This window comes from Rhineura floridana, chromosome 1 (genome assembly GCF_030035675.1).
Source record: "Rhineura floridana isolate rRhiFlo1 chromosome 1, rRhiFlo1.hap2, whole genome shotgun sequence".
NCBI lineage: Eukaryota > Metazoa > Chordata > Lepidosauria > Squamata > Rhineuridae > Rhineura > Rhineura floridana.
The window spans coordinates 163,716,286-163,728,766 of record NC_084480.1 but is presented as its reverse complement, the minus strand read 5'-3'; the positions used below and the strand labels follow the sequence as shown (position 1 = coordinate 163,728,766).

The following is a 12,481-nucleotide window of genomic DNA, read 5'->3' as shown; positions in this document are numbered from 1 at the left end:
GTTTGACTGATGCACGGATCCTTATCCATCCTCATAATGTTTACAAGGAATGCCCTCAAAACCACTATCAAATCATATGTCACATCAGTGATGATAATTTCAATTTACAGTATACCCTCCCCTTCCTCACAAAGAAGTCCAGATGTTATGGGTATGAGGGTGGGGATGGATGATTCCTGTGGGTCCCCTTTCCAGCCTCTGATTTGGAATCCTGTGCCTTGGAATGAGGAACTCTCTGCTGGTCAAATGAGTCTTTTGTTAACCAAATAGATTGGCCAGGTAAGATAATGCGCCGGTCAGTTGCCTAGCAACGGTGAATGGGCTAGGGAGATCCTTTTGTCATTGAAACTCTTCAGGAGAGCCTCCTTCCCCCCCTCCTGGAGCCCAGGAGAGTTTTGTGTTTTTAGTGTGTCTAGAGAATTGCTGGGAACTGGAAGGCAGGGCAGAGAGAGACTGGCTCTCTGCCCCATGGCCTTTGGGGTACCTCCTGCAACCAGATGGAAAGACTGGATATTGGACTTCTAATGCATTGAGCCCCTTCCAACCTTGAGCTCAGGTTGGAATGTGTGTAAATAAATAAACCATATTTCATAAAGACACCGCAGTCTCAGCTGACCTTTTTCCCCAAAGGAAACCAAACCCTGGAGAAGCACAGAGACCCCCGAAATCTCACCGCTCGGAGATTGGGGGAGGCGCGCAACACCAGATTTCATCTGTCATCTCTCTTTGCTTTTTATGATGCTGGTAAGCACTGGATCTGTGTTGTTTTTGCTGTGCAGTCTACGAGAATAAGCTTTAATCTGATGTTGGTTTGGGGAAAACCTCTGCAAAATCATCTACATTCTATTGGATATGACTTTTACCCAGACCCCATGGGAAAGCAAAGAGTGTGTGCATGTGTGCTTTTTCTTTCTGTCTGTCCAGGGAGGTGGAGAGAATGAGCAGGAGGGAGGAGAGAAGCAATCGGAGGCAAGGCTGCCAAATATAAACGATGGAATTCACTTCCACAAGAGGTAGGGATGGCCATCAACCTGGATGGTTTTATTCTATCTATCTATTGATCAGTTGATCAACCACATTCATATTCTACCTATTTTTCCAAGGAGCTCAAAATAGCATACATGGTCCTCCCCCTCCTCATTTAATCCCCACAACAACCCTGTGAGGTAGGTTAGGCTGAGAGGCAGTGACTGGCCCAAGCTTACCCACTGAGCTTTCATGGCTGAGTGCGGATTTGAACCCTGGTCTCCAAGGTCTTAGTCCCACATCCTAACCACTACACCTCACTGGCTTTAAAAGAGGATTAGACAAATTTATGGAGGATAAGGCTATCAATGGCTACTAGCCATCATGGCTATGTTCTCACTCCACTGTAGGAGATAGTATGCCTCTGAATGCCAGTTGCAGGGAATCACAAGTGGGGACAGTGCTGCTGTGCTCAGGCCGTCGTTGTAGATGTTATGAATGGACCTTGGACTTCCTCACGAGCAAACACTCACTAGAAATGCAAGTTCCCCTATTGCGAAGATAGCGAAACCTTTTGCTGGAGTTCATCTGCACATCATTCCTCAAGCATGTATGTATTTACCCTTAGCTCAATGACACACACAGAGAAAGTAAAATAAAGAGTGGTTTTATTAAGGGAAGAAACAAGGGAACATATTGCAGTGTACAATTACAGTTAATATTTGAACAGCATCTAACTATTACTCATTCATGCCTTTTTGTAGTGCTAAATAGACTAAAGCAAAGAAACTAAATCCTGCACACACTTCCAAATCCAATTCACTCACACAGAAGAAAAAGGAAAGAAAGAAAGAAACCCAGAAGTTGTGTATACTGCACCTTTCCTGGAGAGTTGCTGTGAGACTAAGGATAAGAGGGAGACTTTTATATCTAGCCCAATGAGCCAAGGCCCCGCCCTCGTGTAACCAACCAGATTTGATAGTTCTCACCCAAATCCTTAGCTCTGAAGCTCTGGTTTCTCATGATCATGCTGGGGAGCAGCTGTTGGAGCCCTCCAGAAGGGGAACTCGCAACCCCTTCAAACCACTCATGCTTTATACTTTTTCTAACTAAACTGACCCCAATGTAAACCTGACCAGGAAAATGTGGATGTGACAGATAAGGACAATGAAAGAATTTAGGATCACCAGTCAAGGAATCTGATTTTTTCCAGAAACCATTCCTTAATAAAAATGAAATGGACTGCCTTCAAGTCGATCCTGACATATGGCGACCCTATGAATAGGATTTTTATGGTAAGCGGTATTCAGAAGGGGTTTACCATGGCCTTCCTCTGAGGCTGAGAGGCAGTGACTGGCACAAGGTCACCCAGTGAGCTTCATGGCTGTGTGGGGATTTGAACCCTGGTCTCCCAGCTCAATCTCCCAACTGTAAATTCCTGATCTTTCAAATAATCATAATCCTGTCTCCTCCTAAAGGTTAAGATTATCATAAAATTTATGCAAACTGTTTCTTTGTTTGAAAGAAGTGTCTGATTCTTACTGGGCAACATTCCCTAAATTTTCATAGGAGTCAGGAAATCCATACCCTCAAGCTTTCAAGATATGTACTCAGAAGTCACGGAGAGGCACTTTCCCAGGAATCTTTGTTGTTGCAGGTTTTTCCAAACTCTGGTTCACTGAGGTGAATCAAAGATTAAAAATCCCCAATATTTTATTCCTCATTACATGGACTTCTTATGTGAATCTGGTTGGCCATTGTGAGAACTGGATGCAGGACTAGATGGGTCACTGGCATGATCCAGCAGGCCCTTCTTATGTTCTTCATTTCCAGATATGCTCACTAAGGGCCAAAAAAGGTAGGCAATAGCTAATACAGCCTCTGAATTTCTCCCAGCTCTTGAGAGGTAACAAATTTTCTTACTTAATTACAGCACCAGGTGCTGGCCATGTACCAATGGCATGGAGTGAACTTCATGGTCCAGGAGCCATGTGGAGCCCAACTCTCACATGACTCTGCCATATTGATCACTCAACACTTTTGCTTAAAGCCTAGCCGTTGCAGCACCTTGCCCAGAGCCTCATGGATATCCTTGTTTCTCAGAGACATGAGATATGACAGGATTAACCAAGGGGGTGACCATAATGTACACGACAGCAATTTTCTTGTCATGATCAGGAGTTGAGCATGACTGGGGAATCATGTACATAGAGATAACAGTGCCATAGAACAAGGTAACCACAAGCAGATGGGAGCTACATGTGGAGAAGGCCTTGTGACGCCCAGCGGTTGACCGCATTTGCAATACCGAAGAGAGAATCATCCCATAGGATAATCAAAAGGGGAATTAAGAGCAACAGTACTGCTGCCAAATAAATGGAAGATTCTGTGCTCTGAGTGTCAGCGCATGAACGTTTCAACACTATTGGTAGCTCACAGAAGAAGTGGTTGATGCGGTTGGGTCCGCAGAAGGGGAGGCGAACGGTACTGCCTGTGTTTATTGAACCAAGGAACAAGCCACTTGTCCAACAGGATGAGGAAAGCAGTACTTGGTGCCACCAGCCCATGATACTGGTATATAATAGGGGATGGCAGATAGCCAAGTAGCGGTCGTAGGCCATGACAGCTAGAAGGAGGCATTCAATACCACCCAGGGAAGATGAGATGTACATCTGTACCATGCAACGGCAGAAGGAGATGAATCTGTTGCCAGATAGGAGGTTTGCCATCATCTGGGGCAAGGTGCTGGTGACATAGCAGATCTCCAGGCCTGATAGGTTAGCCAAGAAGAAGTACATGGGTGTGTGAAGGGAGGGTTCAGCCCATACCAGCATGATGACCACCAGGTTCCCCATAATGGTGAGGGAGTAAATTATGAGGATGACCACAAAGAGTAGGATCTGTGTCCTTCGGTCATCGGAGAATCCCACCAAGAAGAAATCTTTGACAGTGGTGAAGTTCTCTTCTCCCATCCTAGCCTCTTCCCTGCAAAGAAAGGGCAGTGAGAGACCAGCGGCATTCTCTGGGAACATCAAAACATAGCCTTGTGTTGGGACCTGCAAGACTGGAGAAAACCCAAACCAGCCATGAACCTCAACATGGTGCGAAACAAATCTATGTCTCAGTATTCCTTTTCACTTTTCTTTGGGTCATTATGAGGGTGCGAACAATGTGCTTATTGTTTATTAAGAAGGTTTATTAGAAGGTGTGTGCTTTTTTCCCCTTGACACTGTTGGCTTTAATTACTTGGGTATGTCGGTTTTAGTTGTGTGTATTCTGTAGTTTATGGTATATTGTTAAGTGAACAGCTCTGGGATATTTTGTTGTTGTTGTTAAGAGCCCTACAGAAATGAGCTAATAAATAACGATTAGAAATAGATGAACACCACTCACTTAATTCTTATTTTTGTGAGTTATGGATTTTGAATTTATTCAGAGTAGACCTACTGAAATGAATGGCCGTTACTAACTTAGATCCATTAATTTCAACAGATCTACTCTGAGTACGTGTTAGTTGAATACAGCTATCTATCTGTCTATCTATCTATGGGAGTTTTGTTATTTGCTTTGTAGGTCTATTTGAATTATGTGGAAGTGTATGGGGGGGGAAAGAGTTCTTTATTCCCAGTAGTGGCTGGTGCCCATTTGGACTGCTGAGGCAGAAGACAGAGAGACCAAGCGTAGGCAGAGCCAAAGCCAATGACAGACAAAGCCAAACAAGGAAGCAATCCTAACTACAGGAAGCCAGTGTAATTTACACTGGTTTACTCAGTTTACATGTGACGCGTTACCCTGGTTATGTTGCAAACCTACTTCAAAGCATGGTTTGACATCCTGGCTTGCCCTCAGTCCTGAACTATGTAGTAGGTATTCAGACATAATATTTGAGCAAGGTTAAGTAAAAGAAGCCGTGGGTAAGCATTACCTCTTTATAGCTTCCCTATGTTGTCTTTCTTCTGAGCTTGTGGGCAAAAGTATCTAACGGAGATGAGAAATTACTGTGATTGGCGGTTGGGCAAAAGCAATGCCACTTTTGTGCACATTTCCCCCTCCTTTACAGTGTCATCCTATCAGGGCTGGTGCCGGACTTCGGGAGGAGGGCTCAGCATGGTGCCACTGATGGGCCTCCCGAACATACTCTCCCAACCAGGGCAGGACTCCTGCTTTCTACCACTGCACATGCTGCATTTGCTCAGCTAATACTGCAACAGCAGAAAAGCTGCCATTCACCAGCCTCCCGCTAATCCACTCGCCTCCTTCCCCATCAGGACCCCAGAGGTGTTTCAGTGCTGGGTGGTGCACTGTCACTATGGAGTGGAAGACAAATTCAGCTCCCATCCACAATGGCAGCCCAGCAGGCTTAATCACAAATGAATGCAATTCCACAGCCGGCTAGGACTAGAGGTCTATAAGACAGGCCCTTGTGAACCCCTGAGGCCCTTGGCCAGTGCCTAACCTGGATGACCGCTGGCGCCCAGCCTGATGTTGTACAGAAGTAATCTCTCCTTTGAGTATAGTGAGACCCTAACCCTGCCAGATAAATGAGCTTCAGATTAAAACCTTACAAAATCTAAAAAGAACAGAAGGAAAAAGGAGATCTTTTAAAGGGCAGACCCAAAATTAAATCTAATCCTCTGCATACAGCAGCACACAAGCTGAAATCAATAACTAATCACGATGGGCAGTGTCCACAAATGTTAGGACTTGACTACATGGCCACAAGACGAGTTCCTTCTTCCACAAACTGATTTCCAGTTTAATCTTACCTTTGCACACCTCCGAGGGCTTCCACAAGTGTTGATGTTTCTCGTGCAACAAGTTTTTGTTAAGGAGTACAAAGGTTTTCAGTTGACTGTTGCAAAAAAATGATGAGGAAATTCGCTTGAATATCAGTGACAGGGTAGGGAAACCTACACCTTCTCTTACAAAAGGGCAATTTAGGTTTCCCTCGCTAAGGCTGCCTGCAAACATACAAAGAAAGAAAAGCCACTGTAAGGGTTTTGCTTTGGGGTGAGATCCGCTTCTCCCTGCCTTCCCTCCTACTCTGACACATAGATTGTGGAATGGCAGCACATTGCTTTTCTTCCAAAATGTGCGTCAAGTGTTCTTTCCTCTTTGTTCACCCTCACAAAGTGCCTACTGCGGCTATCCAATTAAATGATCGTTTGGCACTTTCGTTTAAAAGAAATACCCCACCCCTTAATTTGCACTTTTCAATTAGCTTGGGGAAGTGGAGCAACGTGGGTTGGCTGAGATGGCTTCCTGGCCAACCCGATCAGCAGCGTGTGCATCCATGCGCTGGGAAGAGGGTGGGAAATTGCTTGACAACTGACAGGAGGGGCTGCAAATCAGCCAAATCCGACCTCTCCTGAAGTGGGGGGAGCCCTACCAGTCCCGGGGAGAAGATGATAGGTATGCTGTTTGCAGCTCTGGTCAATGCACTTTCACAGCAAGGTTACAGCTGAATTTATGTGCATTTCTACACAGCCTTAAACAACAAAGTCCTCTGGAATTAATTATGGACTTTGAGCACATACATGAATACACACAGAAATGCACACAAGTATGGCTTGAATCTGTTATTACTTGAGAGTACAATGGTCCGTCTAGTCTCACACTGTTTATCTTGCTGAGCAGCACCTCTCCAGAGCAAAAAGTAGATGTCCTTCCTTGTAGAACCTCATCCAGAGATCCTCTAAGAGGAGATGCCAGGAACTATATCCACGCAGTGCATGTCCTCTGTGTCATAACATTAAGGTTCCCAATCCACTTGGACAGAGGCTTTTAAAGTGAGGGTTAAATACAGCCTGGCTTCTACCTAACTGTTCTCAGCGTTAGAAGATAAACAACTTGGTGAATTGTTTCTCCTTGGGGTTTGTCGAAGGTTTGAGGATTCCGTAAGGTAATAAAGACTGTAAGTCTACTCCACTGGAGCTGCTGCAGTCCCTTTGGACTCTCCCTCGCCCATAAACCAGCTCATTAAAGTTCTATACTTTTTACTTCAGCCACTTGAGAGTGAAGCTTTCAAAATAGCAGTCAAAAAATCTGGTGGGAAGCCATGGCGGTCCAAAGTGAAATCAAGTCCTGGTGTGGATGTGGCCAGGGACAGCTTTGGTTTAAATTTGGGTGGGAGGCTGCATGTGCCTGCTGTAGAATAAAAAGTTGGGGGAAACCCTGAAAAGCAATGATGCTGTTCACAATGTTTTCCTTTTGGAAAAGAAAGGAGCTTCCCCTCTGCCCAGTGTCCACCCACCCAATCTTCTCCTCTCCTAGTCCCTCCACCTGGTCAATGTTGGACTACGACCTGGGAGACCAGGGTTCGAATCTCCACACAGTCATGAAGCTTGCTGGATGACCTTGAGCCAGTCACTGCCTCTCAGCCTCAGAGGAAGGCAATGGTAAAACCACTTCTGAATACTGTTTACCATGAAAACCTTATTCAAAGAGTTGCCATAAGTCCAGTCGACTTGAAGGCAGTCCACTTCCATTTTCAAATATTATTACACAGAAATAAATCCCATTGAACTCAAAAAGAATGCAAATGATCAAACCCACCCTCCCTTCTCCCTTCTATCCCCTCCCTCTTGCCCCTTCCCTCCCCCTTCCTTTGCCCCTCCCTCCCCATCCCCATCCCCTTCCAATCCCCTCCTTCCCCTTCCCCCTCCTCCCCCTCCCCCTTCCCTTCCTCCTCCCCATGGTCAGTTTTACCTATCTTAAGCATGATTGCACGGAAGTAAATACCATTGGACTCTATAAGCATGCAAATGATCAAACCTGCCCTCCCCTCCTCCTTCCTTTGCCCCCCTCCAATACACTCCTCCCCCTTTCCCCTCCCCCTGCCTCCCCCATGGTAAGTTTTTTCCTATCCTAACCATGATTGCATAGGAGTAAATCCCATTGAATATGATAAGCATGCAAATGATCAGACCAGCTTTTCCCTTCCTTTCCCTCTCCTCTCCCTTCCTCCTGCCCTCCCCTCTTCCTCTTCCCTTGCCCACTCAGCCCTCCCTCCCTCCGTCTCCCCCAGTCAGTTTTACATTTCCTAAGCATGATTGCATGGGAGTAAATCCCACTGAACTCAATAAACATGCAAATGATCAAACTGTCCTTCTCCCCTCCCCCTCCTGCTTGCTGCCACCCCCTTCTGCCCTCTGCCCTCCCTCCCCTCCCTCCTCCTCCTCCCCTCCCCATCCCCTGTGGTCAGTTTCACCTATCCTAAGCATGATTGCAGGGGAGTTAATCCCACTGAACTCAATAAGCATGCAAATGATCAATCCATTCTCAGAGTCACATCATTCTTCTCATTCTCACTAATCTAACCTCCAGCTATAACAAACTTAGCAAATGTCTGGACTGAAACTGATGCATGGAATTATGAATGGAGATAGGATCTCAGAGACCTGGAAACAAACTAGAATGATTGTCATCCCTAAACTTCATAAAGAACCAGGTTCTCTGGGGTCCTGTCGCCCAATATGTCTCCTGAATCAAGATGCTAAGCTACTTATGGCTCAGAGACTAAATGTCTTTATCTCTAGATACATTCGCACCGATCAGTCAGGTTTTATTCCTAAGTGGCAACTTTCAGATGCTATAAGACGGGTTCTTAATATTGTCCATCATAGTTTATGAACAGGTGCTCCTCTTGCACTACTTTCCCTAGATGCTGTCAAAGCCTTTGATAGTCTTGAATGGCCTTTCCTACTCTGCTTATTAACTAAGTTAAATATTGGTCCTTACTTCCTTAATGTCATTCATCAGTTTTATTTTGGTTTGCAAGAGACACTATTTATCAAAGGATTTGATTCCCCTTTTATTAATTTAACAAGAGGCACCAAGCAGGGAGTACTGGCCGATAAGCTTAGAGCAGACCCTAGTATTAAAAGTTTGGTAATTAACGGCCAAGAGCACCTTATCAACCTCTTCAGAGATGATGTACTATTTTTACAAGAACCTCATGCCGCACTCCCACGGCTGCAAACCAATTTAGTGGCAGGGTTAGAAATCAACTACAGAAAGTCGAAACTTTTTTGCATCAATTTCTCCTTATGAGCACAGGCTCACCTGAGTGATTATTTGGTCTCCCACTGGTGTTTGGTGGCTTTAAATATCCAGGGGTAACTATTACCAAAGACTCAAAACAATTTAAAAAGTGTACCTTCAATCCATTAATACGAGCTATTAAAACAGCTTTATTCTTGGAAAAACCTTGTCCCTTTTTCGGTTTGGCAGAGTGGCTGCAGTGAACATAGCCATTCTGCCCAAATTCCTTTTTCTGTTCCAAACTCTTCCCATTTATCTCCCTGAGACACTCCTTCTGAAATGGCAACAAATGCTTTACTCTTATTGTAACTGTGGTAAACGTTCACTCTTAAGTAAAGCAATTCTGTATCAGAGTAATAAGGGAGGTTTTGGCATGCCAAATCTGCAACTATTTTACGAAGCATCACAGATTAAACAACTAGCTCAAACGATTCATTTAGACCTACTATACCTTGGATTTCAATAGAACTTGCTTTGCAAGTGAAACGCGCATCAGCGCAATCACTCCCTTTGTTACCACTGTCTAAATTGGCTGTTTGCTCAATCACACCCCATTTCTTGAGCTACCTTGAACATCTGGACTCAATGGGTCCGCAAACTAGCTCCTTGGCCGTTCCCTCCAGGCGCTTTTGGATGAAACCGATTATCTGGATCCGTTTCAATCCGGTTTTAGGTCCGGTTTTGGCACTGAAACAGCCTTGGTATGATGACCTTTGTCGGGAGAGGGACAGGGGGAGTGTGACTCTGTTGATTCTCCTTGATCTCTCAGCGGCGTTTGATACCATCAACCATGGTATCCTTCTGGGGAGGCTCGCGGAGTTGGGAGTTGGGGGCACTGCTTGGCAGTGGCTCTGCTCCTACTTAGCGGATCGTCGCCAGAAGGTAGTACTTGGGGAACTTTGCTCGACACCCTGGACTCTCCATTGTGGAGTCCCTCAGGGGTCGGTTTTGTCCCCCATGCTCTTTAACATCTACATGCAGCCTCTGGGTGCGGTCATCAGGAATTTTGGAGTGCGTTGCCATCAGTACGCTGATGACACGCAGCTCTACTTCTCCTTTTCACCTTCTTCAGGTGAGGCTGTTGATGTGCTGAACCGTTGCCTGACCGCGATAATGGACTGGATGAGAGCTAATAAACTGAAACTCAATCCAGACAAGACTGAGACACTGTTGGTGAGCTCTTTCCCTGCCCAGATGGTGGATGTTCATCCTGTTCTAGATGGGGTTACACTCCCCTTGAAGGAACAGGTTCGTAGTTTGGGGGTCCTTTTTGACCCTTTCTTGTCGCTCGAGGCTCAAGTGGCCTCGGTGGCATGGAATGCGTTTTACCATCTTCGCTTAGTAGCCCAACTATGCCCCTATCTGGACAGTGATGATCTCGCCTCAGTTGTTCACGCTCTGGTAACTTCTAGACTGGATTACTGTAATGCGCTCTAAGTAGGGCTGCCCTTGAAGACTGTTCGGAAACTTCAGCTAGTGCAAAACGCGGCAGCCAGGTTGTTGACGAGGACCAATCGGTCCGCGCATATAACACCTGTCCTGGCTCGCTTGCACTGGCTACCTATTTGTTTCCGAGCCAGATTCAAGGTGCTGGTTTTGACCTATAAAGCCTTACACGGTGTGGGACCGCAATACCTTGTGGAACGCCTCTCCCGCTATGAACCTACCCGTTCACTTTGTTCAGTATCTAAGGCCCTCCTCCGGGTACCAACTCACCAGGATGCCCGGAGGATTGTTACTGGATCTAGGGCCTTTTCTGTGGTGGCCCCCGAATTGTGGAACAGCTTACCTGAGGAGATACGCCTGGCGCCTACGGTACTTTCTTTTAGGCGCCAGGTTAAGACCTGGCTATACTCCCAGGCATTTTAATGTTCAATGTTTTATGCTTAATGTTTTAGTTTAATTTTGTTGTTATTTGTTACTGATTTTATTCTAATATTGTATTTTAATCTTGTTTTGTACACCGCCCAGAGAGCTATTAGCTATGGGCGGTTTAGAAATGAAACAAACAAACAAACAAATAGATAAATAAATTGACAATTATAGGCAATTTGAAGGTTGGGAGTAGAGAGGATTGCTAACGATGTGAGATCTGTTTGATTGAGGATGTCCTTTACAAATTTCTCAATTAGAAAAATGTCTTTCTGGTTTAGGAGTCACCTGGTATAGAATCGTACAAGTATCCTCCTTTATAAACACAATTTATAAAACAGAAGGTTTGCCATGTTCTTTGACATCCTATGAAGCCCTGTTTAAACAGGGAACTTCTGGCCAAAAAGGCACTATCTCTATAATTTATAGCCTCCTTTAGGAGTTTAAATATGGAAAGGAATTTTGGCACATAAAGCTTGGGGTAAAGATCTGGGGAAGGGGGAAATTACAGAAGAGGAATGGAGTGATGTATGGATAGGCCCACACTCAAAAGCAGCCTCAGTCCTCAATCCAAGAAAATGCATTGAAAGTTATACATTGGTGGCACCTCACTCTGGTCAAACTGGAGTATATCATCTTCTCCATCTCCCCTCTGTGCTGGAGGGGATGTCCGATCCGTGGCTCTTTCCTACATTTATGGTGGAACTGTAATAAAGTGAGACAATTCTGGAGTGATGTTTTCCAAATAGAAAGTTCTTGAAGCTACAATTATCCCGGATCTGGCATTGGCACTTCTTTTCCTTAAAGGGGGTTCCATTGTTCCTAAAACTCAGGTGTTTGTCCTATCTAGATTCCAACTTGCAGTGAAGCTTGAAATAGCCAAAAATTGGAATGGGGCAGAACATTTATCGTTAAAAAATTGGTTTACTAGACTTTGACAACTTGCACTAGATGAAAAATTAGCTCGAGTGAAGAAAAGCTTGGGGGGACACATCCTCCAATAAATTTACTCCAACATGGTATCCCTTATTATTATTATTATTATTATTATTATTTGATTGATATGCCGCCCTTTCTCCCAGCAGGAGCCCAGGGCAGCAAACAGAAATGCTAAAAACACTTTAAAACATCCTAAAAAGACCTTAAAATACATTAAAACAAAACAACATTAAAAACATTTTTAAAAAGCTTTAAAAACATCTTTTTTAAAAGGGTTAAAAACATATTATTAAAGAAAACATATTAAAAGCAATTCTAACACAGACACAGACTAGGATGTTATGTTATGCTATCGAAGATGGGGCAGAAGTGAGACCACCCTCATCATTAACTTTCTTTTGGTGGGATGTGTACCCTGCTTTTTAATTCTATTATTCTGCTTTCTGGTATTCTTTCTATTTTATATACAGAATAAAGTTCTCTTGCTGAATGTCCTTTTTTTCTATTTTATATAGAGTGACATGTTTATTGTACTTTGATTGTTGTTTTACTTGTTTGTTGTTATATTTACAAGAAATCTCAATAAAACACTATTTACAAAAAAAATATTATTGGTAACTGGGTGTATTTGCATGCATTACATTAAATGTTCATCTTCTAC

The 12,481-nt window shown here is 44.3% G+C and overlaps 1 pseudogene; it reads right to left on the bottom strand.

Annotated features, from left to right (window-relative positions):
- Positions 1-2,988: 2,988 nt before the first annotated feature.
- Positions 2,989-11,524, bottom strand: LOC133387087 (olfactory receptor 2D3-like; annotated as a pseudogene).
- Positions 11,525-12,481: the final 957 nt, after the last annotated feature.